The sequence below is a fragment of the Muscardinus avellanarius genome (genome assembly GCF_963383645.1).
Source record: "Muscardinus avellanarius genome assembly, chromosome: 4".
Lineage (NCBI taxonomy): Eukaryota > Metazoa > Chordata > Mammalia > Rodentia > Gliridae > Muscardinus > Muscardinus avellanarius.
Window position 1 is genome coordinate 6,617,011 of NC_137789.1, and position 26,054 is coordinate 6,643,064.

The window sequence follows — 26,054 nt, forward strand, 5'->3', positions numbered from 1 at the left end:
TGCAACTCAGTGAGACCTGGTTTCAAAAAAAAAAAAAAAAGCAGGGCAGGGGGTGGAGCTCGGAGGTTGAATGCTCCTGGGTTCCATCCCCAGACGCGCAAAAAAAAAAAAAAAAAAAAAAAAAATCTTTATAACTTTGTTTTAGATAGAAGAAATGGAACCCAGGGACGTTCTATCTCCAAGCCACACCCCCAGCCCTAATTTTTTTTTATTCTTGATATTTAAATGGGGTCTAACTGAGTTGTAAAGGGTCTCACTAAGGAGTCAAGGCTGTCTGCAAACTTTAACCTCCTTTCTCAACCTTCCAAATTCTAGGATTATAAGATTGTGACACCACACCCAGCTTTCTTTATAACTTAAACTTGATGTAAGAACTGACAGATTATTTAAGAAGCCAAGTACATAGGGCTTTAAATCTTAACCATCTTCACCCAATACAATATCATTCCAGTCCAGGATGCCATCAATAATAAATTTTTAAAATGTTAATGGAAGAATAAATTTATTATTACACAAATACTATCAGAACATTTGAGCATATGAGTTTTATAATTATATAATTATTTTATAATGCCCTGATAACTGATATTAAAATATAACCTCAGTAAATTAAATTTATGGGGCAATATTTTTATGATTATAGATTAATAATCTAACATAACAGCAATACCCACATTTAGAAATACATAAAAAAATAGTAAGCAATAAACCAATGTGTTTTTTTCAGTATTTAAAGTTAGTTCCCTTAAAAATTAATCAAGGGACTACATGAACAAAGGAGAAAAATCAATTGATCTTTTCAACAGGAACACAAAAATATCTATGTTAAAATTCACTATCAGTTCTTGTCATTAGCATCCAACCAAGTATCTTTTTTGTAATATTAATTAAATTTACTGAGCCACAAAGTATGCTTACTTGAGCAAATAGAGTGAAGTGCTGAGAGTCTGACGGTGAGCATAGTACTCTGGTGTGAGCTCACTTGGGTGTGCTGTACACAATTACACAGGTCATGGTGAATTTGCTGTCCATATCAGCTATACTTTATTACACCAGCCACAGCTATATATTAACTGTTTATCCTTCATCCCATCCATTTAAGCTTTTATCCAATAAGAATTACAAAGATTATTTATTTACAAGTATTGGAACATAATACTCATATTTTCTAATTTGGAAATTAGTCAAGCTACTTGTTCCTCTTCTCTACAACCTTTCCACTCCAGAAAACATAGTGGTAATTTTTTAAGACTTCAATGAATTGAAAATAACTAGACGTCAGTATTTTGAAAGTGAATTATTGTTCTATTTAGCAATAGAACCGCTCTTAAAGAATGGGTAATCTGGTTTCTGAATCACTTCAGTTGACTTGTAGGCAATTCCTTAGAGTTCTAGAGAAAGCTTATTTTATAGATGAGGAAATTGGCTAGATGATTATATCAAGTGAGATTAATTAAGACTAAACCTCCACAGACACTTAGAAAATCTTGGCTTCTAATACTGTTTTCTCCCTGCAATAGGTTAATCTCTTCTTTCAACAGAATTAAGAAAAATAGTCTTTATAGAATAAACCATCACTTCCATTGGTATTATGGTCATGTGTGAGAATATCAATGTTAATTTCAACATCCTGTATGGGAAAGGAGGGGAATGAGGAAGGAACCAGGGGAAATCCACCAAAAGCTGTTGTGCATGTATGTCCCCACCACTGTAAATCACATTAAGATGTGCTGCTATAATGCACCATTAAAAGTATTAAAATAAAAGTGCACCAATAAAACTTTAGAATAAGTAATTAAAACATCAAAATATTTGAAAACATTATGCCTTTTTCTGTGCTTAATATTTAATAAATAACTAGTTACTGATATACAAAATAAAAGATTTTGAGTTAACAGATTTGAAGTATTATAACGTGTGTTCTGTGAAGAAAATAACAGTAAAAACAAAAAAACAAATATAAATTGCACACATATTATATAAAATTTACTATATATGTATATTTCCTTTAAAAAAGCAGCAATTTCAGTTTAAGAAGGCATATATTTTTGCTTGAATAAAAAATTTTGATACATAGTTACTCACTATAAGAAAGTACCAATGGGGAAAAGTAAGAACTCTGGTTCATGAAAATGGAATTTTTTTCACTTATTCAAAATCTATTTCTTGGTAAAAACAAGGGAAAGAGCATAAGTAAATACAACTTGGAATGAAAGAGAATGGAAAGTTCAGAAAAATGTCAAGATGACTAGAGTTTGTAAGCATGAATTTAATGCACTTGAAAGTACAAAGGAGGCAGGCCTGATGGAGGTGGGAGGAGGAAGGCTTGATGGAGCTGGGGGGAGGAAGGCCTCCCTGGTGGTCATCAGGCTGCCTGCTTAACCACCAGGTCTTCTTATGAACACACAGTATAGTCCCATTTCCTGTCTCTATGGGACCAGATGTGACTAATCATATGTGTGAATATATCCTATTGTTCAACACGATCCACATTATGATGTGAGGCTATAGTGCACCAAGAAAATAAAAAAGTAAAAGTGAAGGTGATATTGAACACACTTGAACAGCCAGATGCCCACATAAGACTTTCAATTTTCCTCAAAAATATAAAGTAGTTCATTTTAATGCCACATTCAATATTCTAGGCTATTAGAATTTTACCCATGAGGAAACAAGGTCATTTTCAATATTTCAAAAATACTATATTTATTGGTGTCTATACATTTTCAAAAATTTCTTTTAGAAAAGGACCCAAAATAAACAAACATTCAAAAATACCCAAAACGAATATAAGATATTGGCAGTACGGTAAAAATGAAAACCAAACGAATCCTTCAGTTACAACTGAACCTTGAAATTCTGTGCTTCTGAATCAGAAGTCCACATTTCTAGAAAGAAACTTTCACATTGGATTTGGAATAATTATCTCTGCTTCAGTCACTGAGCATCAAGATGATAAGCACAGCTAATAGTTTATTATAACACATACACAGTGTCAAAATTAGACCCGCAGCAAAAGAAAATAGATGTAAGTTTGTAAAATGTTGTTTTAAGATACATGTTCTAGGAAAGAATTACAAAGAGACAGATAGTAAAGGAGAGAGGAAGAAGGAGAGAGAGCCCATTTCCCCTAAATACCTTAGAAATTTAGAAGCTATGGCAGGTCATGATTGTTGGACATTCTCATTACTCTCTTTCTCTAACAACTGAAATAGCATCCAACTTTCATACATGACACACTCTTAATCCCTTTAAATTCATTCTCAAAATGGACATAAAATGATCTTTAGACATGTATCTCCCTAAATCCTCTCAGTGACACTCCCTACACACTACACTTCAAAGGTTGACCACAATGCTTAGTGTTGTCTCTAAGGTCAGATGTATCTAGCACTACAGTCCTCTCCAGCCTAGCCGGCTTATTTATTTCTTCTTGCCCGCTGTTTTGTCAGCCGATCTTCCTCAATTCCTCCAGTTTTCTCCAGTGCCTTTCTGAACTGTTTAACCCCTATTTATCCTGATATCTTCTGGGAGAGCTTCCATGAGGCCTGCCAATCAGATCATGTTTCCAGCATACACTCAACTGCCCTCTGTTCAATTCAGTTACAATATCCAATGTATTATTGTAAAGTTTAGTATGTGAGATTAATGTCAGATTCCACCAATAAACCATCATTTTATGAAGGCAGGGCACGTGTCCACTTTGTTCCCTTTTGGGTTTTTACATTGGGCACAGTGAAACTTCGGAATGATTGAGTGATTGTAATCACATAATTACAAATAATTAGTAATCAAATAATTGGGAATAAGTGCATGGAACCTTATTATTGAATACCAGAACTTCCTCTCTATTTCTAGGGATAAAATTCAAAGTCAAAGTCAGTTTTTTTTCTTTGTTTGTTTTATGTTTTTGTACTGTGGGTATAACCCAAGGGCATTCCACCTCTGGGCTACACTCCCAGCTGTAATTTTATTCTTTATTTTGAAACAGGGTCTCAATCATTGAGTTGCAAATGGCCTCATTAAGTAGCTGAGGCTGTTCTCAAACTGTGATCCTCTCATCTCAGCCTCCCAAATGCTGGAATTACAAGCATCAAATGAACAGATAATGAAAAGGGAAGAACTCCTGACCCAAGGGACTACCCAGAGCCAACATCCTGTAGGAATTCATGGTGGCCCATGGAATAGAGAAATCATAGTCAAAACTTCTGAGAAACATAGCTTTGATTGTATACAAATGGTTAAAATTCCAGTATGTTTTGTTCTTTTCGTTTTAGAGGGTGTGGGAAGAGGTTTTCAGGACCTCTATTAATTTCCTAGAGGTGAGTTTCTTACTTTTTTATTTTTATTTTTATTTTAGCTGCACTGTTCCAGTATCAAATACCAGCAAATTTGAAGCTTTTTTTTTCTTTTGATATGGGGCCTCACTATAATGCTAACCTGTGCCGCTTTCAAGCACGACACCGGAGACGATCTTCTTCGGACTCTTTATTATCCCAGGCTCTTACATACTCTCTCCCCCTCCGCTCCCCGCTCCCCGCTTATATATGCCAAGCAGCCAATCAGCACTCAGATCACTCGCTCCATGCAAAATTAGCTCATTTGTTACAAACAGTGGTATGTTGTGTTCCCGTGCGCCCCATGCTCCGGTTACCGGACTTCCTGAAAGTTGTTTACTGCTTAATGGGCCTCACAGAGCTTCCGCTCGGCGCTATTTTTAGGTCTTCGAGCTAGCAGGCAATGGGTGGGGCTCTTCACAGTTCCCCCTTTTTGTTTTTAAGCAGAAGAGGATAGAGGACTCAACCCCTGCTATAGTTTATGCAATTATTTGCCACCACCTTTTTGGCAGGGACGGGCGAGCAATACAGTGGTAACCCGTATGCAGCTGAGCATATCCTCCTTGGGATGCACCCTCCCGGGGTCCCAAGTGCAGTCCTTGCTGACATTCTGCTTTATGATTTTTCCATTGCGGCTAGCCAAACAGTAGGCGATTGTCCTGCTTCAACCGCCATGAAAGCCTGAGCTAGGAGCATCTGATCCTTGGCCCTCTGCAGAAATAAACGTCTCAGGCAACAGAGACATAGAATGCACAGGAAAACAAAACAAAATCCCAATGCTCCCAACCCGGCCCATTCTTTTAGATGGAATGCTGCCTTCTGGATCCGGGACGCCAGCGTTTGGGCCATTTTGGGGTCGATTCGGGTGGTGTTGACCTTGATGATTTCAGCACGTAATTGTTCGGTCGATTCGGGTGGTGTTGACCTTGATGATTTCAGCACGTAATTGTTCGGTGAGTTTATCAAACTCCCAGCTCCAGTTGCCTGTAAGATGTTGGGAAAGCTCCCGAGAAGTTCTAGAGATGCATTTGTAGTAAAATTTCTAGGGAAGGTCTGGGAGGAGCAACTCAATGGTAATGGAAATGGAAAAGCTGTAAAAATACCCCATTGTTGCTCACTCCATACTGGTTTTGTCCAGATCAGCATGGTGATCAGGTGTATCCATCCCTGAGGCGCCATCTTGCGATATTATTTGACGAGTCAGTCTCTCTGGGATCCAAATCGGATCGGTTCCGTCCTGTGGGAAAACACAAACAGAGCCTCTGGCCCATGTGAGTACCGGATCAGGTCCCTTCCATTTTCCGGTGAGGACATCTTTCCATTTTACCATATCATGGGGAATACTAGAAGGACAAAAATGGCGATCTGCGGCCGATTTGCCATTAATATCTAAATTTAAAAAATTTAAAGTAAAAAGTGCCAAAGATAATCGCTGCCTTGGTTTCAGATTCTCACCTATTCCCCCTTTTTGTTTTATTAGACATTCTTTTATTGTGCGATGGGCGCGTTCAACAATGCCCTGTCCTTGAGGATTATATGGAAGGCCATGTTTTAATGTTACGCCCATCTGTTTACAGAAAGACTGAAATTTTTGTGAGGTATAAGCCGGACCATTATCAGTTTTTATTTCTTTTGGCACATTCCATGCTGCCCAAGCTTCAAGACAATGAGCGATAACGTCACGAGCTTTTTCCCCTGTGTGAGTAGAAGCATATATAATTCCAGAAACAGTATCAACAGAAACATGTACATACTTAACAGAGCCAAATTCAGGTATATGGGTCACATCCATTTGCCATAAATGTAAGGGGAGCAACCCACGTGGGCAAACACCAACATTAGAAGAGGGGATAAAGGGTGCACAAGTACCACAGGCCTTGATGATGTCACGGGCTTGACAACGAGGAATTTTAAATTTAATCTGTAAAGTTTTAGCATTTACATGAAACTGGCGATGAAAATCTTGTGCCCGTTGAAGTGGGGTGAGAGAGAAAATCATGGGCATCTTCGTAAGCTTATCTACATAATCATTACCTTGGGCAACAGGCCCTGGTAAGCCTGTATGTGCCCTAATATGTTGTACATAAAAGGGATTTTTCCTCATCAAAATTAAATGTTGAATTTTAGATGCCAAGTAGTGGATGGGCGTATGTGTTGATATTTGCCCCGCACATTCAAGGGACTTTATCATCTCTACAGCATAGGAGGAGTCCGATAACAAATTAAAGGAAGAATCATATCTCTCAAACACTTCTTTTTTTTTTTTTTTTTTTTTTTTGGAAAGAAAACAATTATATAATTTGTATATAATTTTGTCAGAAATGTCAAGTATATTAACTCACAACTCTTAGCACATATAAAAGCAGATTAAAATAATGGGGAAAATGTCATATTAATGTTCACTTAGAAATCTCCATTAAAAACAAAGATAGTATCTCTTCCCCCAGAAGTAACACAATCAAAACTGAATTGCAGACTTCTTTAACCACCAAATTACATATCCTTAGAAAAATTATTTAACCTCTCTCAGCACATTTTTTCAAGTATGAATGTAATGACTGCCCCCGTTTTGTCTGTCAGCCAGGCTGGCATTTAGAATCAAATGAAATGATGTATGTGGGCATATTCTATAAACTGTGCTCTGTACAGTAGGTTTTTTGGTGTTCTAGATGCATCCACCAATTCAAAATTCTACCCCAGTGTATAGACCACGATGCTGTAATCTCCTCCTTCATCCTTATGTTCTACTGATGCACAAATGAACCAACTTAGATTAAGCAGGTCAAATACAGTGTATATTTACACTCCCCTTATTTTTTGAAAGGAATTATACTGGAAATTAACTACAAATTTGCTCCAAGAAAGAAATTCAACCAAAAAAAGAGGCCAACTGGTAACTAAGGATTTATTTTAAATTTTCAGTTTTAATATTATTGCTATTTCCAAATTGGGCTCCAGAAAAGCAAGAAAAGGCCCAATTAATAACTCATGGTCACAAGAGAGAGCTAAATATTTTATCCACTTGGTTTACTAATTTCTACCATATAGCTAATGTTATGGAACAATTTACTTATCTTCAATTTGGGCTTAGATTTGTGGCATTATTTCTATCACCTTGACTTAAAGACTTGTACCTCTCCATGGCTGGCATTTCTACAAGATGCCCAGAAGAAGACAATAATTATAATATTTATAGTAATCTATGGTTTTTTTCCACCTATAATTTGCAAACATTCATCATCAAAAATATACTATTCCCACAAAAAGAGACAGGGCTGACAGCATTAGCATCTGCCAAAAATATTTTGCCTTATAAATATTTATTTCCTTGGTTCTTCCAGTAAAGGTTACCTAGAACACATGTTATATCACAATTTATTTATTTTTTTTTATTCTATAACAATTTTTTTATTGAACATAAATAGTATACATTTACACTATATTTGGTGCCCCCCCCGCCCACATTTCCCCCCCCACACACACCAATGGTTGTCCAGGTTAACCATGTCTTATTCATAATTTTACACATGTTCAAGTGTAGACCCTTATTAATCGAGACCGGCCTTCCTCCTCTCCTATCTTACCATCCAAACTTAGCTAGTATTTCCCCTTCAATATCTGGAGTCCCTCTGGTATTCTTTGTGTTTCCTAGTTTGGGCATATTAGAGGAAACATATGTATCTTCTTCTTCTGTGCTTGGCTGATCTCACTTAACATAATGTTCTCCAGGGCTTTCCATCTTCTTTCAAATGATATAATTTTGTTCTTCTTTATGGCTGAATAGAATTCCATTGTGTGTATTTCCCATAGTTTTGCTATCCATTCATCTGTTGATGGTGATCTGGGTTGGTTCCATATTTTGGCTATTACAAATTGTGCTGCTATGAACATAGGTATGCATATGTTGCTGTAGTTCTCTGAATTCAACTCCTTTGGAAAGATACCCAGGAGTGGTATAGCTGGGTCATATGGTGGATCTATTCCCACCTTTCTTAGGAATCTCCACACAGATCTCCATAGTGGTTGAACTAGTTTACATTCCCACCAACAGTGTAAAAGAGTTCCTCTTTCCCCACATCCTCGCCAGCATTTGTTGTTATTTGATTTCTTTATGCTTGCTACTCTGACTGGGGTTAGATGGAATCTCAGTGTAGTTTTGATTTGCATCTCCCTGATGGCCAGTGATGAAGAACATCTTTTCATGTATCTATTAGCCCTTTGTGTCTCTTCTTTTGTGAAGTGTCTATTTAGTTTATTTGCCCATTTCTTGATTGGGTTGTTTGTTTTGCTAGTGTAGAGTCTTTTGAGCTCTTTGTATACTCTGGATATTAGCCCCCTATCAGAATGGTGGCTGGTAAAGATCCTTTCCCATTCTGTAGGCTTCCTCTTTAGGTTATTGATAGTTTCCTTTGATGAGAAGAAACTTTTTAGTTTGATGTTATCTCACTTGTTTATTCTTGCTTTAATTTCCTGAGCTTTGGAGGTTTTGTTGAGAAAGTTACTGCCTGTGCCAATATGTTGTAGTGTTGAACCTATGCTTTCCTCTACTAGCTTCACAGTCTCAGGTCTAATTTCTAAGTCTTTGATCCATCTTGAGTTGATTCCTGTGTTTGGTGAGATATAGGGGTTTAGATTCATCTTTTTACAAATGGTTAGCCAGTTCTCCCAGCACCACTTGTTGAAAAGGCTGTCTTTTCTCCAGCGTATGTGTTTGGCCCCTTTGTCAAAGATTAATTGACTAAAGATGTGTGGGTTTGTTTCTGTATCTTCTATTCTAATCCACTGGTCAGTATATCTGTTTTTGTGCCAGTACCATACTGTTTTTACTACTATTGCTCTATAGTATAGTTTGAAGTCTGGGATTGTAATGCCTCCTGCGTGTTTCTTGTTATTGAGAATTGCTTTGGCTATTCTAGGTCTTTTCTTTCTCCATATGAAATTCATGATTGATTTTTCTAGGTCTCTGAAGAATGTCACTGGTATTTTAATGGGAATTGCATTGAACCTATAGATCAGTTTTGGCAGAATGGCCATTTTGATGATATTTATTCTGCCTATCCATGAGCACGGGAGATCTTTCCATCTTCCAAGGTCTTCTTCAATTTCTTTCTTTAATGTTTTATAGTTTTTGTTGTAGAGGTCTTTTACATCTTGGGTTAGGTTTATTCCTAGGTATTTTATTGGTTTTGAGGTTATAGTGAATGGAATTGTTGTTTTTATTTCTTTCATTGTGGATTCGTTGTTGGCATAAAGAAAAGCCACTGATTTCTTTAGGTTGATTTTGTAACCTGCGACTTTGCTGAATTTGTCAATCAGGTCCAGAAGTCTTTTGGTTGAGTTCTTTGGGTCTTCCAGATAAAGGATCATGTCATCTGCGAATAAGGATAATTTTAATTCCTCTCTTCCTATGTGAATTCCTTTGATTTCCTTCTCTTGTCTGATTGCTGCAGCAAGAGTCTCAAGGACTATATTGAAAAGGAGTGGTGATAGTGGGCATCCTTGTCTTGTTCCTGACTGTAGCGGAAATTCTTGCAGTTTTTCCCCATTCAATATAATGTTGGCTTTGGGTTTGCAGTATATTGCCTTAATGATGTTGAAGTACTTTCCTTCTATCCCAATTTTTTGCAGTGTTTTTAACATAAATGGGTGTTGGATTTTGTCGAATGCTTTTTCAGCATCAATTGCTATGATGATGTGGTTTTTGTTCTTGGTTCTATTTATGTGGTGAATAACATGTATTGATTTGCGTATGTTGAACCAGCCTTGTTTTTCTGGGATGAAACCGACTTGGCCATGATGTATTATTTTCTTGATATAGTTTTGAATGCGTATAGCTAGTATTTTGTTTAGAATTTTTGCGTCTATGTTCATTAAGGATATTGGTCTGTAGTTTTCCTTTCTTGAGGTATCTTTATTTGGTTTGGGGATTAATGTGATACTGGCCTCATAGAAGGAATTTGGAAGAGTTCCATCTCTTTCAATTTCCCGGAACATGTTATGCAGTATTGGTATTAGTTGTTCACTGAAGGTTTTGTAGAATTCAGCTGGGAACCCATCTGGGCCTGGGCTTTTCTTTGGTGGAAGAATTTTTATTGCCATTTCTATTTCTTTGGTTGTTATTGGTTGGTTTAGGCTTGCTATGTCCTCTTGGCTAAGTGTAGGAAGGTTAACTGTGCTTAGAAATCTATCAATTTCTTCCAGGTTTTCAAGTCTATTGGAGTATAAATTTTTAAAGTAGTTTCTAATAATATTTTGAATTTCTTCACTATCTGTGGTGATATCTCCTTTTTCATTTCTAATTTTGATAATTTGAGTTGATTCTCTTTTTCTTTTGGTTAGGTTGGCCAGGGGTTTATCAATTCTATTAATCTTTTCAAAGAACCAACTTTTTGTTTTATTGATTCTCTGAATTGTTTTTTTGTTCTCTATTTCATTTATTTCTGCTCTAATTTTGATGATTTCTTGCCTTCTGCTGGCTTTGGGAATAGACTGTTGCAGAATTTCTAGATCCTTGAGCTGTGTCATTAGGATCTTTACTTGGTGGTTCTCCGTCCTTTTTATGTGGGCACTCAATGCAATAAACTTTCCTCTTAGTACTGCCTTCATGGTGTCCCATAGGTTTTGGTAGGTTGTGTCTCTGTTTTCGTTTGTTTCCATAAATTTCTTTATTTCTTCCCTAATTTCTGCTCTTACCCATTCGTCATTCAATAGTGTATCATTCATTCTCCATGAATTTGAATACTTTCTTTCGAGTTTCCTGTTGTTGATTTCTACTTTTATTCCGTTGTGGTCTGAAAAGATGCAAGGAATTATATTACATTTTTTGAATTTGCTGGTATTTTCTTTGTGTCCCAGGATGTGATCAATTTTGGAGAAGGTTCCATGGGCTCCTGAGAAGAAATTGTATTCTGTAGTTCCTGGTTGAAATACTCTGAAAATGTCTATTAGGTCCATTTGGTTTATGGTTTCCCTTAGTTCTAAAAAGTCTTTACTCATCTTTTGCCTTGAAGATCGATCCAGTGGTGTGAGAGGCGTATTAAAGTCTCCCAGAATTATTGTATTTGGGTCTACTTGGGATCTTATGTCCAGAAGGGTTTGTTTTACAAATGTGGTTGCACCCATATTTGGGGCATAAATATTTACTATCATTATATCTTCTTGGTATAGTGTTCCTTTTAGTAAAAGGAGGTGCCCTGATTTGTCTCTTTTGATGTGTTTTAGTTTAAAGTCTGTTTTGTCGGATATTAGGGTTGCTACCCCTGCTCCTTTTTGGTCACTGGTGGCATGGTATATCTTTTTCCATCCTTTCACCTTCAGCCTGTGAATGTCTTTGGCTGTGAGGTGTGTTTCTTGCAGACAGCATATATTTGGATTATGTTTCCTAATCCACATTGCCAATCTATGTCTTTTGATTGGTGAGTTAAGTCCTTTGACATTAAGAGATATTATTGATATATGATTTTTGTTTTCTGCCATTTTGTGTTCTGTCTACTCTTGGGTGGTGTGATCATTCTTCTTTACTTAAGTGGCCCACTTATTAACTTCCTCTCTTCTCTGATTCTGAAGTCTGCTTCTTTTTTCTTCCTTATGGTTTATTTCTTTAAGAATTTTCTCTAGTGTTGGCTTTGAATTCATGAATTTTTTGAGATTCTGTTTATCGTGAAAGACTTTGGATTCACCATTGATCTTGAATAGTAGTTTTGCTGGGTAGATGAGCCTTGGTTGGAAGTTATTTTCTTCCAGGGTCTGAATCACATCATACCAGTCTCTCCTAGCATTCATGACCTGGGTTGTATAGTCTGGGGTGATTCTTATTGTTTTGCCTCTATATGTCACCCGTCCTTTTGTTCTCGCTGCTTTTAAGATTCCTTCCTTGGCCTCTATATTGGTCATTTTGGTTATTATGTGGCGTGGAGTGGTCTTTCTTTGGTCCTGTCTCAGTGGAGTTCTGTATGCCTCCTGGACTTGAAGATCGAAGTCTCTTTCCAAATTTGGAAAATTCTCTGAGATTATTTCCTTGAAGATATTACAGATGCCCTTGGTCTGTACCTCTATCCCTTCCTCAATGCCTATTATCCGTAGATTAGGGCGCTTCATATTATCCCATAATTGCTGGATGTTTAGGTTTTGTTGCTGTAAAGATTTCTGTATATCGCTGACTGTGTTTTCGGTTTGGGATGTACTGTCTTCTAATATTGATATTCTGTTTTCCATTTCATCTAATCTTCCAGAGTTTCTTTCAATTGCTGTCTTCATTTCACTTATTGCCTCTTTCATTTCATTCCAGACCTCTTTCTGATTCTTTTTTAGTGTTTCTAATTCACCTTTAACCTCCTCTATACTTGTTTTGAATCCTTTCATCATATTGAACAACAAGATTCTGAACTCCCCTTCTTGCATTTCTAGTAGGTCAGTATTCGTGATTTCTGCTGTCTCTTCGTAATTCCTGGTTCTCATATTTGTAGCGTTCTCTGTCCTGTTTTTCTGGTTTCTACCCATCGTTCGTGAGTATTATGCTTAGTCAAATCTTAATATTAGGAGTTGGGGTATCGGCTAGTCAGCAGAGCCTTTCCAGTGTTGAGGGTGGGTGATGTGGGAGGAGCTGGGGTGATTAGTAAAGGAGTCAGATTAGGTAGAGGATATGTTTAGGTTGAGAAAGACTTTGAGTATCGTAAGGTGAAATCTTGCTAGGAATGAGAGAGAGTTAACTACTAGGACTCTTGTCGTTCGTGGAGTAATTATGAATGTAAGAGATACTTAGAGTATTAGACCAGGAGGTATATTATGTGGAAAAGTTTTTTGGGGGGAAAAGTATGTAGGGTTAGTGTGGGAAGGTTTGTAAATAGGGGTGATGGAAGGAGCAGACAGACACAAAAAAAGAATAGAAAAAAAATCCACACAAGATACCAAGACTATTATGTAATCCTAGAAAAAGGGAGGAAGACCAATCGAAGGAGGAGAATGAAAATAAAGGAAGGAAAGAGGAAGAAAGAGGACAAAAGAACAAGAATAAAATAAAAGGAGCTAGCAGCTGTGTGAAATAAAAAAAATAAGGCAAACTATCCAATATATATATATATAAAAAAAACAACATGTGAAAGTAAGAGAAGTATGGGGTGAAAGAAAAAAAAATAACACAGCAATAACCATACCAAAACAAAAGCACTGTAAAAGCAATATAAAACAAAACATCCACATTAAAAGTAAAATAAACAGTCCTCCTTATTTACGCATATGGGGTCAGGCCTATATAATATGTGCGTATGTGATTGCTTTAGTAACTTTCAGAATACCATCCAATGTCTCTTAGTTTTCTTTGTACTCTATTTTTTTATCTTCTTAGGTCACTCTGGGTGTTTGGACACCTTCTCTCCTTTAGCTGCTTTAGGTTTATGTGTCCGGATGTCTGGTTTCACTGTTATTTGATTCTATACAATTCACAGGTTCTGCGAAATTCTAACCTGTGGTCAGTACCTCTGCACTCACCACCCTAGACTCCAGCCTGTGCTTCCCTACGACACGGGTGGAGCATGACCAAGGTATAATTAGAACCTCCCCCTGAGGTCCTGTGCAGATATTGTGGCCCGATGGATTTTCCTGTGTCTCTGGAAATTCCAGCTGGGTTAGCCGGTGTGGTCCCAAGATGTACCCTGGGCAAATGGGTGCTGGTTCCTGGGTGCCCACGCTTGCTGCCAGAGCTCTGCCTATTCCAAGGGTGCAGGCTGGGTGTGCTGCTTTTACTGGAACCAGGAGTGAGTGGATGCAGCTGTCTGTTGCTGCTGGTATGCTCTTCCAAGGTGTATTGAGCTGAGTTCTCGTTCTCGCTTAGAATTAAGCCTCTGGCTAGCAGGAGGGTGGGAACACCCAGCGGTGGGCCAGGAGTGCAGGATAGGTGCTCAAGGATCCAGTGCGTGGTGCCCAGTAAAGGCCTCTGCCTCCCGCGGGACGTAGAAACTGGGGGTGCCCCAAGGAGATTTCCAGTTTACACAGGGCTTTCGCAGCCTTGAAGGCAGTCTCTGGCAAGGTGGCGGGGGGGGGGGAGCTAGACACCCAGGTAGGCTCCAATTTAGTGGAGAGAGTTGGACAGGCAATGACTGCTAGCAGGGAACCGGGGCGCCGACAAGGTGCGCAGAGGGGAGTGCTCGGGTCTGAGGCTTGGGCGTGCTGGGGGGTTGGAGTGCAGCGCACGCTAGGGTCCGCACTTCCCGTTGCCCGCAGGTACCTGTCTTTCTTGGTCCAGGATTCGTGGGAGTCTCTATGCTGTTGTGATCCAGTCGCTGGTGGGCACACAAAATTCTGACGTGGGAGCTGCTCGCTGTTTTCAGTCCCGGATTATCTTGCTGCGGGACTATTGGGGCTATCGGGCAGGCAGCTCCGCGGGCCCGCGAAAGCAGCCCGCAGCCGCCGATCAGCGTTTGCAGCTGGTCCGGTGTCCGGGTCTATGTTCTTCTTCTTCTTCAAGTTCAGAGTTCCCCCGAGGTACCAGGATTTGTTTTGGTTCCTGGGTAATCTTCAGATACATGAACTGAGTAGGATACACTTTTGGGGCCGCCAACGTAGGTGAAAGTAAAGGTGGAGTCTGAGTATCTGAAATCTGCAAACAGGCAGTCTTTCTCGGCTCTGGACTTCTGGATCACGACGTCGATATCCTTCTGAATTCTCTCTTGCCTTGAATACATCCCCATCCAATAAACCCCTGGAAAAGAAGCAGCCGCTATTTCCACCCCACCCCACCCCCCTCGCACGCTTCCAGCTTTCGTAAATATTCAGTTAAAAATGAAACCTCTGGCCGAGGCAGGGGCTGGAGGCGAGGAGGTTTCGGCAGGGACCCCGGGCGCGGGCGGCGGCGGCCTCTCAAACACTTCTAATATAATATTTAGTTCAACTAGCTGAGGTGATATATGCTGATATTGAACAACTATGGGTTTTTGTCCTTCTATCATAAAAGCTCCAAGGCCAGATTTTGATCCATCAGTAAAAATATTGATAGCGAAGGGTATAGGTGTTCTTCTGGTTATGGTTGGAAAGATAATAGGATGTTGAGTTGCAAAATGTAATATAGGATCTTTAGGTAAGTGATTATCTATCTCTCCATTAAACACACATCGTAATATAGCCCAATCATCCAGGGAGGTTTGTAAAATTAATATTTGGTGTTTACTATAGGGAACAATAAGCTTATTAGGGGTTTGGCCAAAATGTTGAATACATTGCTGTATGGCAAGAACAGCAACCTTTGCCACCATAGAGGGATAATACTCAATAACCTTTTGAGGAGATAGTTTAGGATGAATCCATAATAGAGGTCCTTGTTGCCATAAGACCCCAGTGGGTTGGAGCTCAGTAGCCAGTATGCATGCCCAAATAGAATCCCTCGGTGAAATGCGCTTAAGGGAAGCCTTAGTTAAAGCTTGTTCTACCAAACTTAAGGCTTCCCGGGCTTCAGCAGTCAGCATTCTAGGAGAGGTTAAGGAAGAATCTCCTTTGAGGATATCATATAAAGGTTTTAGCATAAAATTTGGGATTCCTAAAGCAGGACGTATCCAATTAATATCTCCTAATAACTTTTGAAAATCATTTAAAGTGTGTAACTGGTCTGTACGAATGGTGACCTTTTGAGGCGTGACAAAATTGGGATAAAGAATATTTCCCAAAAAATGGGTGACGGTGCCCTTTTGAACCTTTTCAGATGCTATAACTAAACCCTTTTCCTCAAGGGCTTTAACAAGCACACAATACGCTTCATCCAGTACCTTTTCATTTTCACAGGCTAATAGGATATCATCCATATAATGGAGACAACGCAATGGAGGGAATTTATCCCTAACAGGTTGTAAGGCAGCATCCACATACAGTTGACAAAGAGTGGGGCTATTCGCCATACCCTGGGGGAGCACTCTCCACTCATATCTCTGGTCAATTTGCTCTTGGTTTAGGGATGGCACAGTAAAAGCAAAACGTGGGGTATCTAGAGGATTTAATGGTATAGAGAAAAAGCAATCTTTTATATCAATCACTATAATTGGCCAGAATTTTGGAATAGTTGAGAGAAGGGGGAGTCCACGTTGGACTGGTCCCATAACTTGCATTTGTTCATTTACCTTTACTTTTATATGGATTTATAGCTTGTTTGCATTCAGTATTACATTGTTCGAAAATAAGCTGTTTAACAAGTGGCATGGCTGCATCGACATCCCCGAATATTCGTCCAGCAGCTTCTACCATCCTAGCCACAAAATCAGAAAAAGGCTCAGTGGGACCTTGAATTATCTTAGTAAGATTGCCTGACACCTCCCCTTTATTAGGCAAACTTTTCCATGCCCTGGTGGCCAAATTGTTTATCTGATCATACACTTGTTGAGGGTAACAGGTCTGGTTGTTAGCAAATTGTCCCTGTCCCAAAAGCATATCCAAATTCCAGGCAGGTTGTCCTGCGGCCTGATTCACCGCTGCTTGCTCTGCTGCGAACTCAATAAGGAAAGCCTTCCAATCTAAATACTGTCCTGGGGTCAAAGCCGCTCGGGCCAAGTTCTGCCAATCTCCAGGGGTCATGGCATACCTGTAAATGCTTTCTAAGGTGGCTACGGTGTATGCAGCATTGGTACCATAAGTCCGCACGGACTCAGCAATATGTTTTACAAGCTTATAATCTAAAGGCTCATGATACCGAGGTCCTCCTCCTTGTGGTTGAAACACGGGGAAAGCCTGTCTGGATAGTAACATTTCCGGCTCACGCCATACCTTTTCATTAAAGGAGCAGCCTCCGCTTTGTCCTGGAGCTGAGGGATTATAGGGCGGAGGAACAGAGCCCTGCGAGGAGCCCGTAGCTAGGGTTAATCTGCTGACTTCCTCCTCTATTGCCGCAAGTTCCTCGTCCGAGTCCCCCTCCCCTTCAGAGCCTAGTTCACTAGCTGGGTGAGAGGAAGTGGACCGTTCCTCTTTTAACAGATCAAGTGCCACTTGTCCCTCTCGCACTAGCGGTTTGTAGTATTTCTGCTCCAAACATGCCCTGACGAGGCGCCACAAAGGATAAGTTCCTCCCGTGACTTGATTGTTTTTCTCTGCCCTTTTAATATCCTTCCCTAACTTATCCCAACTTGCCAGGGTCAAGTTTCCTGATACTGCAAACCAAGGGGCCACCTCATCCACTTGGCTCAAAAAACCCTGAATAGTCTTATCCCTAAGTTTTAACCCCTTTCCGTTTAATAAGGCTTTTAAAGCCTTTTGTATTGGATGAGATGGATTATTTCCCATACCTATTCAGCCTCAGGTCCAGCCTGAGAGTATACTACCCTATAAATCCTCCCCTCAAAGGAGCTCCCCTTCGTCCTCAAACGGAGTTGGGAAAGAACAATCTTATGATCCTCTACTTTGTAGAGCCTCCCTCTTCACAGGAGAACTTACCAGCCGGCTGCCCTGGAAAGTCCAAAGTTCTGACCGTCTCGTTGAGAGAGATTCCCCGTACGGGCCACCACTTGCCGCTTTCAAGCACGACACCGGAGACGATCTTCTTCGGACTCTTTATTATCCCAGGCTCTTACATACTCTCTCCCCCTCCGCTCCCCGCTCCCCGCTTATATATGCCAAGCAGCCAATCAGCACTCAGATCACTCGCTCCATGCAAAATTAGCTCATTTGTTACAAACAGTGGTATGTTGTGTTCCCGTGCGCCCCATGCTCCGGTTACCGGACTTCCTGAAAGTTGTTTACTGCTTAATGGGCCTCACAGAGCTTCCGCTCGGCGCTATTTTTAGGTCTTCGAGCTAGCAGGCAATGGGTGGGGCTCTTCACAAACCTGAAAGGATTAAAATTTGTAGGATATTACATTCCAGATGTGTGTACTACTACTAATAGTAAAGAAGAATTTTTTAATAGTCTGCAAAACCCTCAAGAAATCCTCTGCATGTGTCGTAAGCATACATTCTTCCTTTGCAGTTATACTCACATTTTGTCAATTGGATTTATAGCTGAAGTATGTGGTGTTCGACTAAATTAGAGGTATATTTAGTAGTCAAAGAAAGAAAATCTTATTGTAAATTGATATTTTCTTCGGGAGGCCCAACCCACAAGTGGAGTTTCAAGGACACCTTACAGAATAACTGGCGCCTCTCACTCCAGCAGTAGCAGGGCAATGACCTCAGGTATGAACTCATCTATATTGATGTATCAGTTTTCATACTTCACAGTATTTACCGTTTGGAGACATTAGATCGAAGAGAAGCTATGTTCATAAACCTCCTCCTCCTCACTGCTATCATCTTACCTCAAAAATTTTTGTTACTTGAACTAGAATGTAATTCCATTTAGTAGTTTTGAGACTCTAAGGGGCTTTCTTGGAAAGAGACTGAAAGGAAGACAGGCATGATATTATAGGTTTGGGAGAACAGTTCTGTTTGCTTAGCTCCTACCAAAATCATAGGTACAGGTAATTCAGTGCCTCAAACTACACTCCAAATGTAATAGTCCTAGAAAGATTAGTGTAGGATACAAGCCTCTCCCAACTTAAATATCTCCTTTCTATCTTCTCTTGTCATGAAAAAAATACTGACTTCCAAAACATTTTTCAGGCCTGTGGAATGTTGTCTTTTGAAGAAAAAATAATATAAAATCTGGTTATAATTTAAGAACAATCATTAAAAGTCACAAATAGTTATATTCATCTTTATTTTTCACAAGGGTGGAAGTCATTTGCTATGAGAAAGAATCAAGATTCAAAAACAAGAGGTGATGTGTTTCACCACTCTACCCAAAATAATCTCCCCTATTATCAGAGGATTTCTTCCCATTTTTTACAATTTTTTTCATCCTCTTATACTCTGGTGAAATGTAATTATACATCATAATTAGATTCACATATCACTTTGTGTATTTCCCTGTGTATATCACCCCCTTCCTTATTCCTCATACATGCTAGTGTTAGTGAGATTTATAGGGAAATCTTGTGTGGACATAAATTATTTAAATTCTTTCCTTCTTCAACCTTTATTTTTTCTTCTCACCTCCTAAAATTCTTTTCCACCATTTTTTCTTCACATTTGACTGAAATCCCTATTCCTTCCTGTTTCTGCCCTACCTTCCACAGATAAAGAAAAACATTGCCCTTGACTTTCTGAGACTGGTAGATTTCACTTAGCATACTATTTTGTAATAGCATTTATTTTTTTGTAAATTATATCCAATAGTTTTATTAGGGTGAATCAAATTTGTTCTACAAGTAAATACGATAGCCTAAGTTTTTTTTTTAATTAGAATTTCATTTTTATTTTTCTACCTTTTTTATTTTTTCTAATTTTATTTCATTTTTTAAGGATTAATAGATTTATTGTATACATACCTATATTACCATTGTATATATTGCATACACACATATTATACTATTATATATGTATGTTATATAGACATATTTATATACATTTCTTGATCCTCCTTTTACCTATCATATATTTGAGTTTCAAAAATTTGCTTTGTGTATGAGTTACAGTATATTAATTTAAGTTGTTCAATAGTATATCACAATGTGACTCAAGTATAATCCATCTATGTGGGTGATATTCGAGACAAACAGGTTATTTCAGGTTTAGAGATTATATCATCTTTTGTCAAATGTCTAAGAGAATCACATCATCTGAAATGTACTATATTAAACTTTGAAGTATATATATATTTTTAATTTATTTTTTTTGGTGTATTGTAATTATATATCATATTGGAATACAAGACTTGAGAGGATATACAAGTACACGTCATCCAATTAGCCCTCATCCAGCCCCCATCCCATTCCCTCCCCCTCCCTCTATCCCATGCTTGTTTGGTGATTAACTTTGATACATTTGTTTATGTACCTCCTGCGTTTTAAAGAGGCTCCATCCTCCCCTATTCCATACCCTCAGATTGGTCACCTTAATTGCTTCACTATAGGGTCCTTTCTATAACTCGGCCTCTTCCTGTTGCCCCTTTCCTCCTAGTTATTGCTGATTAGGGGAAGCATCTGGTTTTTATTTTCTGCGATATTTCTCTGTGCATGCTGCGTTGCAAGTACCGATCCCACTCTTGACGGCCCCAGTAGTGGCCTGGCTACCCGGTGGACTGATCCAGACCTCGCTGGCTCAAGCAGCAGCCTTGCCTCATGGAAGGCCCCGATTCTGGCCTGGCTGGCCCACACACTGGCCTAACCCCTCGGCTGGCTCCGATCCTGGCCTCGGTGGCCCCAGCACCGGCCTAGCCTCAGGGCAGGCTCCAATCCTGGCCTCGCTGACCCTGGAACCAGCCTAACCCCTCAACAGACTCCTCTCCTGGCCTCGGAGGCTCCAGCACCGGCCTTGCCTCATGGCAGGTTCTGATCCTGGCTTTGCTGGCCCCGGCACCAGCCTAACCCCTCGGCAGGCTCCGATCCTGGGCTTGGAAGCCTCAGTAGCGGCCTTGCCTCACAGAAGGCTCCGATGTCAGCCACTGGCCCAGCATCAGCCTAACCCCTAGGCAGGCTCCGATCATGGCCTCGGAGGCCCTAGAACCAGCCTTGGCTCACGACAGGCTCCAATCCTGGCCTCGCTGGCCCCTGCACTGGCCAAACACCTTGGCAGTCTCAGATATCGGCCTCAGAGGCCCCAGCACCGGTCTTGCCTCAGGACAGGCTCTGATCCTGGCCTCTCTGGGCCCGGCACTGGCCTAACCCCTTGGCAGGCTCCGATCCTGGCCTCGGAAGCCCCAGTAGCAGCCTTGATGATGGCATAAGTTTAAGAGAGAGAGAGAGAAAGAGAGAGAGAGAGAGAATATGAATTATGGATACCAATCAACTATGGACTTAACTAAAAAGATTTCATACTGAATAATCCCAATGCACAGAATTCCATCTATTCTTCACTAAGATAGATATCATATATGATATGCACTTTTTATATTGTCTAAAAGTAGATTATATTACAATATACTTAGTATAGTTAAGGAATTATGCAAATTTGAAGAACATAAACTATGATGTGGAAAATGGCACGGGATGAGTTTGAGGAGACTTTATTTCATATATTGCAAAGTATAAGATCATAAGTCACTATTATTCAATTATTATCAAGTAGAAATTGAAAGATGATATGTAGACTTGAGAAAAATAAAAATTAGTATATGGAGGTAAACTTCTGATAATTTCTCAAAGAGCACAAAATCTAAATTTTCCCACATTTTTGTTAGTTTTTATTTTCCTATTCTAATAAGGCCTTACAATGAGACTATAGGACAGAAATAGTTTGTGTCGCCCAAGAAATTAAGAAGTAGGAGGAGCAATGGCAGCGTCTAGGCTCATCTGTAAACCAATCAGCTGGTGATTTCAACAACCAAATTAAAAATTTTCATAGCCTTTGACTCGATTTAGTTTTAATTGATTAGTATACAGAATATATTTAATTTTTTGAGACATAAACAAAATTTCTGTACCTTGATATGTGATATTATAGTAATCATCCTTAACTTTTTGCATTTATTAAAACAATATTTAAATACTGTGGGCATGGTGTCAAATTTCTGGGATACAAGAGTGAGTAGCCAGAGGTTTTATCCTAGGATGCTTCTGGTCCCATTGCTCCTTATTCAAAGACTACTTCTCTCTCTCAAACAAAAAAAATCTACCTATTTTCCACAACTCAGTTCAAACTTGATTATGTATACATTCTTGAGTGTAGCATCCTTCTATGATCTAAATTCTTTTTCCCAACACCATAGAAAAACTATTTGAAACTAAATGACTGTAAATATAACTTGAAAAAATACAAAAATAGTGAATTAATAAATAAAAATGAAAGACATGCTCTTTTGGTGGCTATGCCTAGCACATAAGGTAGATTATTTCATCAAATCTGCAATGTGTGATGATTGATAAGAACGCATAAATAGATAAGCACAAATTAACATTAAGTAGAAGTATTTTCCTCTAAAATAGAATGTTTAAAGAGATTATGTTGACCATAAGATGTGATAGAAAATCTGGAGTTGAATGGAGAAATAAGTTAAGGAACAATAGAGTAGAGAAAGAGTTTTAAAATGTTTTCCTTGTTTGTATATTTGGTACACCAGTATTCCAAGAATTATAATCTGTGTTTGCATGCAACTCCTCTAATTCACCTCCAAATTAACCATCCCTATGTACTCTGAAGAATCACAGCATTTACTGAGAGCTTGAACTCTATGCTAGTGAGAGCAAATATGTACAAGGATTAGCTGAAAAGATGATAGAAAGATTACAAATAAATAAAAGAGAAAGTGCATATATATATATATATATATATATATATATATATATATATATATATATATATATTAGCTGTCAGAGATAATATCTTATGAAGATAAACTACTTTGTTTTCACTTCCCCAATTCTTTATCTGAATTACTATATAGATAAGGTAGTCTTAGAATATTTCTTGGATATTGGCACAAAATCTTACTTCCTGTGTTACTAATTCTCAAAGAGTAAATATTTTATAATATTTTAAGGTACCTAGCTGAACTGATTGCAAAACGTATGTGTAAGTACTTTCCAAAATTTATTTAATGTCCTATGTGTTGTGGACTCAAATCAAAACAAGACATAAGGGGGATATTTTCATTGGCTTATATCAAGTTGTACTATAAAAAAAGAAACTTAACTTTTCTATGCAAGTGATTTAATTCACATATATTTATGCATCTGTCTACCAGTATCAAATCTGAGAAGAATAAATTAATTTTTAATAAGAATGATAAGATCGAGGAAAAATAAAGAATGTTATCTAATAAGAATACAATGTTTCCATGATGAAAAGCAATCTCAGGATGTTGAGTGTCATTTTTATTGGGGCATAATTTCTGGCTTCAAGATGAACTCTTTGAAGAAACTGATCTATAATTATAGTTTTCGGAAATAGGAAAATAAAGAAACTAGATAAAAAAGACAAAATAAAATAATAGAAAATACTCAACTAGGAACTTAGAAGGGTGAGCAGTAGGTCAGAAAAAAATATTTCAGAAAATATACAAGAGAGGAACAAATTGATTGCCTATTGACCTTATTAGAAAATATTGAGTCTATCAAATATCATATATAAGGAATTCAGAAGTGATATCTACTGCTATGGTCATTATACTTCATCAGAATAATTCTCTTTACATTCATATATATTTTCATGAGGCAGTATGATTTATTTGGGGAAAATAGTTGAAGAAAATGCAAGGGAGAATTCTCCTTTTCATTTATAGGATATGCCTTTTGAAAATGATCAAGATCTTATTCTGTAATGAGACCCTAACTTGGCCCTGAATCACAATTATGTAAAGCTATGACTGGAATTTGAGTCCATTTGTAGGAGTTAAAGCAGGACAATAATCTGCAGTTTGCTCTGTGATTTGTTGAATTCATTCTGTTTTTGCTTTGAGCAAATTTATTTACAACAGTCCCAAACAAAAAACGACTTATATATTCATCCACAGACTAATAACTAAATCAACTGTGTGCCACATAGATGCAGATAAAGGTGAATATTACTAAAGTCACTTGGCCACTTGTTGGCTGAAAAAGATATTATATGAGTTTATCCAATTCTCATTTTTCCTCAGTAATATAAGATTAGCTTTTCAAATTTCACCAATATATTAATATGGTTTTCTCTATAGACAACCCTGAGTATCCTGAGCCCCAAAGCTTTCTCTAACAAGATTTCTCTCAAAGCAAAGATTCATTATTTTCTGCATTCTAGCATCTAAGATACTCAACGTTTTTATTTTTTTGCTTCAGTACCATTTCCCAGACTGACAAAGGAACCAAATCTACTTTTGAATATGTGTGTGTGTGTAAAAGTACAATTACTTAGTTATATAAATTTTCTCAGTTATGTAGTCTTTGTTATAACTGTTTGCTAATTTTAAAAGTTTTTGTTGTTCTTCATTCTTGTTCTTTGTCTACATATTCTGTGTAGAAGAACGTATCATATTTGCACAAAGATATTTTTATATCTCCTTTCCCAACTTATATACCTTTTATTTCATTTTCTTGTCTGCCATTATTGGGTAGGACTTCTTTATGATGTCAACATAGAGTGGTGAGAAAGGATTTCCTCGCTTTTTTTCCTAATTTTAGGGGAAGAATATCCAGATTCTATTGCATGTGATGTCAGACACCGGATTCTTATAGATGTTTCTAATTGAGTTGGAGATGTTTTCTATTTTTTTAAGTTTAAGAGGCTTTATTCATGGATGGGTGTTGCACTGAGCCAAGTTACCTGTTTGTTTCCCTTAGTATGTGCACCAAAATTGGAGTCTGTAAAGTGCACCAAAGCTCAGAGTTCTGTTATCCAGCTTGGTGCTATTGGGAGGTGTTAGAAACTTTAAAAGGTGAGGTAGGATCAAGACTTTGTGTGTGTGTGTGTGTTACTGGGAATGGAACCCTTCTATCTCCAGGCTACACTCCTAGACCTATTTTAATTTTTTATTTGGAAACAGGGTCTCTTAAGCCAGTGAGGCTGGCTTCGAACCTGCGTGATCCGCCTGTCTCTGCCTCCCAAGCGCAGGCATTACAAGCATGTGCCATCACTATTTTAAGAGGAGGTATTCCAGTCACTGGGGATGTATCTCAGGAGGAGACTGAGGACCCCAATATCTTCCTCTTTGTCACTTCCAGCTATGAGGTGTGTAGCTTTTCTTCATCACACAGTCCCCTTTAGTTCATTGCTGCACTCCCACACATCCTCACAATAGAGCAAAAAGTAGGGAAGACCATTGATAATAGACTGGGACCTACAAAATCATGAGTCAAAACAAACCTTTATTGTTATAAGTTGATTTATATTACGTATGTCTTGCAATAATACAAAGCTGATTGACAGGATATGACCATTTTTCTCCTTTAGCCTATTGATGTCACAATAATTTCTTCTTGAATGTTGACCTATCCTTTTATAACTTACAAATGATTCCCACAATCTTACTTTTTTTTTTTTTTTTGGTGTTACTGGGGTTCCTGGAAACCCTTCTACCTACGGGCTACACTCCCAGACCTAATATATATATATATATATATATATATATATATATATATATATATATATATATATGATTTTGAAACAGGGTCTCCTAAGCCAGGGAGGCTGGCTTCGAACCAGCACAATCCTCCTGTCTCTGCCTCCCAAGCACAGGGAATTACAAGTGTGCGCCACCATGCCTGGCATAATCTTACTTTTTATAATGTATCCTTTTATATATCATTGTATTTAAATTCTTGATGTTTGCTGATAATTTTAAGTATACATACATGATGGTTTCTATAATTTCCTTTTCTTATATTAACTTTATCTAATTTGGTATCGGTATATTCTGCCTCTACTTCACTTTTCTGGAAGAACTTGTATTATTTATTCTGTAAATGTTTAGTATATTAATGTTTTTAGAGTTATCTACATTTTAAGAAACCTGGTTAGCTTGTTCCCATAGTGAACTTTCCAAGAACACATAGTAATCTTATAACTGAGTGTTTGGTACGTAGGTTTGCTATATCTGTGAGTCAGTACCATAGGGACTGGTGGTTATGTGGAGGCTCTTCATTTCAATTGGATCAGCTATTGGAAAGGTGAACTGGGTTTGAACTAGGAAAGCAATCAGCTCTAAGCTGATTTCTGCTTTTGCCTCTAACCTTTGTGACTTCTGAAAATAATGATGTCATATTCAATATTCCCTTCCAAGTCATAATTATATTCTTAA